Raw genomic sequence first — 4,089 nt, forward strand, 5'->3', positions numbered from 1 at the left:
TGTGTTGCTTGAAGGAGAATTATATTATCAGACGATTGATGGAGTTTTACTCAGATGTCTTGACAAGGAGGAAGCTAAAGTCTTGATGGGAGAGATGCATGAGGGTGTCTATGGTTCGCATCAATTGGCATACAAAATGATGTGGGTAATCAGAAGAAATGGATACTTTTGGCCAACCATGTTAGAAGATTGCTTCACTTATTATAAAGGTTGTCAAGGGTGTCAGAAATTTGGAAATGTGCAGAGAGCACCTTCATCGGCTATGAATCCCATTATTAAGCCGTGGCCATTCAGAGGATGGGGAATTGATTTAATTGGGTAAATTTATCCACCATCCAGCAAAAATCACAAGTTTATACTGGTAGCAATGGATTACTTCACTAAATGGGTTGAAGCGATTCCTCTAAAGACTGTGACATCCAAAGAGATGATTGAGTTTGTGAAGGAACATATTGTTTATCGGTTTGGTACTCTGCAAACTATTACGACCGATCAAGGCAGTATGTTTATTTCAGAGGAATTTGGAAAGTTTGCTGCAAGTATGGGGATTAAATTATTAAATTCTTCTCCGTATTGTGCTCAAGCCAATGGTTAGACAGAAGCTTCCAATAAAGGGATCATTAAGTTGATTAAAAGGAAAATTGAAGAACAGCCAAAGAAGTGGCATACGACTCTTAATGAAGCTTTGTGGGCCTACAGAATGTCTTGCCATGGGGCTACTAAAGTGTCTCCGTATCAGCTAGTTTATTGATATGAAGCTGTGCTTTCTTGCGAAACTAGACTCGATTCCATACGGGTTACATTTCAAGATCAGCTGACAGCTGAGGATTATGCTGTGTTGATGAAGGATTAGTTGAAAGATTTAGCTAGGCATCGGCTGAATGCTCTCATCAGTATTGAGGCTAATAAAGCTAGAGTGGGCCGATGGTATGATAAGAAAGTCAAAGCCAAATCTTTTGACCAAGGAGACTTGGTGTGGAAGCTGGTCTTGCCGATAGGAACAAAAGACCCCAAATTCGGCAAGTGGTCTCCAACATGGGAAGGCCCATACAAAATTAGCGGAAGTGTTCCTGCAAACGCATACATTTTGGAGACGTTGGAAGGAGAAGAATTTTTCAGTGCACTTAATGGCAAATATTTGAAGAAATATTACCCGAGTGTTTGGGTAGATGCATAGCCGATTGCACGAGAAGGTCGGTTGGTTTTAGAATAGCCGATGCAGAAAGTGTGTCGCCTTTAGTGCAAAAATAAGAGAAAACTTGATCGTATTATAATGCATTCGAGTGTTTTCATGGCCGATATGACATATATCGCCCTTAGATAAAAAATACAATACGGACATGTGGTTCAGATCTAGTTCGGATTTTCTGTTCAATTTTGGATCGCGATGTGGTGGTTTATTCGGTGCGATAGTTGCAGAACAGAAATTAGCACAAGACACAATAAAGACAAAGGACAGAAGCAAATAGGGGGAAGGATTATATTTACAAAAAGCCAGATAGGCTGCTATATTTACAACCTAATCTGACTCTCCTCCGAAGAGGTTGCTGACGACCCCCTCCAAGCTCACGTCGGCGGCGATGGCGTCGGCGGGAAGACTGAGATCGTCAACCAGTTTGTCAAAGGTGTTCCGCACCTCTCCCCACTCGGGGAAGACCGGCTCCCGCTGCCGGTAGTCTGCCCCGGACATGGTGGAAACGACGGCGATGGCCCTGGCGGTGCCCGCATGGACCCCGTGCTCGGCGACCTCCATGATGCGAGCTGGGACGTTCCGGAGGCGTGCGGCGACGGTGCTCCCCCTCGCATTCACCGAGTCTATGGCGACTCGGGAAGCTTTAAGAAGGGTCTAGACCTGCGACTCCAAGTCTGAGAGAAGAAGAGATTAGAGCAGAAGATTTGGAGAAAATCACCAAAGAGGACATGGCCGGAAGACTTACTTGCGACCTTGGAGTCGGCGTTGGTGAGCTGGCCGCGGATGACGACTTGGTCCGTCTGCGCCCAGTTGAGGTCGCGGCGGGCTTCGGCAAGCTGGCGGAGGAGGTCACAGATGTAGCCCTGAGTACCCTCATCCAGGGACTGGAAGTTGGCGGGGAGCTCGACGGCGGCGTCTCTACAAAAATAAGGTCAGATGGAGATCTAAGTTGCGACATTGGAGGAAAAGTAAAATATCTTACTCGAGGCAGGGACGGAGCGGCGAGGAGCGCCGGAAGATCCCTCGCCGGTGCGTTTGTTGCTGGCCATTTGTTTAGGTGAAAGAGAAGAGGCTAGGGTTTTTGGGGCTTGGCAAAGAAGAAGGCAAAGGAAGCTCTGGCCGATGAAGAGACTACGGTGCCGATGGGGTGGTTTATAGCCCAAGATTGGGGAGATGAATCGTTTGCGTGCACCAGCGCGGTCTTTACTTCTGGGTCTAATCGTGGGACATATGGGTAAAAAGATGGAAGGTGAATCAGCAGATTCCCGTTGTGCGGACGAGAAGGTGAAGGGTTGAGGGCAAAGAAGAGAATTTCACTCGTCCCCCGCACGGGAAGCGAGACGGCTGTAAGTGAAGAGACCGTTCAGCAGCGTAATCATGACAAGGTTTAATTTCAAAGTAAAAAGAGCATTTTTACTCCAAAAATGGGGGGCATGTGTTAACACCAGATTTTGGCACATGTTAACGAGGAATGTTGTGGAGGAGAAAAGAATCTGCATTGTACGATCGGCAGATTTGGAGGGGTGATCGTGTACCACGGTCAAAAGATTTTGCTGACCGAAGAGAGGGAAGTTGACCAGATATTTTGGCTTCGGTTTGGCAAGAGTTATCTTAATTTAGAAGTAGTTTTTATTCCCTAGGATAGAATCGTGCTTTGCCGTGATCAGCTAGGATTGTGTTATCATGGGGTATAAATATGAGCCCGGGGGCTATTGTAAAGATTGATACACATCCAACAAACAAACTTTACTCTACTTGCAATTTACTTTCTCGTCGGCGGCTTCGCCATCTTTTTCTTTCTGTGAGTTCTTTCAAGCTGATCAAGGACGTCTCACATTCGAGCAACTTGGTTTGCTGGTAAGTTTTCGTCGACCAAGTAAATCTGAGCTTTAGCTTCCGGGCGCATCGTTGTCGCTTCGTTCAGATCTATTCAAAATTTACCGAATTTATCTAAGCTTTGATCTCGGGCGCATCGCTGTTTTCTCGTTTAGATTCATTCACAAATTATCCGGCTTAGTGATCTGTTTAATCGGCTGTAAACCCCTTGTTTATCACGATAAACCTTGTAAAGCCGACTAGATTGAATCATAAGCTTAGCTTTGTCCAGATCCATACATTCGTGGGTTTGTACATTGTTACTCGGCACGTGTCGGCTTTAGATCTAGCCGTCTAGTTGCTCTTCGGCATCGGCAGCTCATTGCCAATCCGTCACAGATCGCTTTTATTACACTCTCATCATACCCGATCTTTGTCATTTTCTGTATCGGCAAGGCCTTGCCGATATTCCACGTAAGAGTGATTCGGAAATCCAGCCGATACACTCTTAAATTTGACGGTTTGCTGTTTCCTTGTCAATTTACAGGTCAAATTGACTGGCACGCCTTGGTTCGAATCAAGTGCAGTCCGGGCTTGGCGTACGGGGCTCTTGGGCTTGGTGTATGATCATCTCGCATCAATAGACTATTCCCATTCTCTTTGTTTGGGGAAGCAAAGACGTGGTTCTACAACTACAAGGAAGCATTCAACACATGGGATGCGTGCTCCAATGCTTTTCTGGTCAAGTACTTTTCGGTGGGCAAAACCAATGGCCTTAGGAACAGGATTTCTAGTTTTGAACAACTCCAGGACGAGACAGTCCCGGAAGCCTGGGAATGTCTTCAGGAATACATTGCACCATGCCCACACCATGGCATGGAAAAATGGCTTATCATTCAGAACTTCTTTGATGGCTTGAACCAGCGATTGCAAGATCACATGGACGCAGCAGCGGGAGGAGCATTCCTCTCCCTAGGTGTTGCAGGAGCTAGAACGCTCATCGACAAGGTTGCTTCCAACCAGAGTTGGAAGGGAGATAGGCAGCCGGCCCATGCAAAAGAAATACATGAAATTGACAGTGT

At 46.2% G+C, this 4,089-nt stretch overlaps 1 non-coding gene across 1 annotated transcript; it reads right to left on the reverse strand.

Moving 5' to 3' along the window:
* Window positions 1-3,778: 3,778 nt before the first annotated feature.
* Window positions 3,779-3,885, reverse strand: LOC120668267. The gene has a single exon (XR_005672362.1). It is a non-coding gene; the product is annotated as a small nucleolar RNA R71 (small nucleolar RNA).
* Window positions 3,886-4,089: the final 204 nt, after the last annotated feature.

The sequence above is a fragment of the Panicum virgatum genome, chromosome 3N, assembly GCF_016808335.1.
Source record: "Panicum virgatum strain AP13 chromosome 3N, P.virgatum_v5, whole genome shotgun sequence".
NCBI classification, from domain to species: domain Eukaryota; kingdom Viridiplantae; phylum Streptophyta; class Magnoliopsida; order Poales; family Poaceae; genus Panicum; species Panicum virgatum.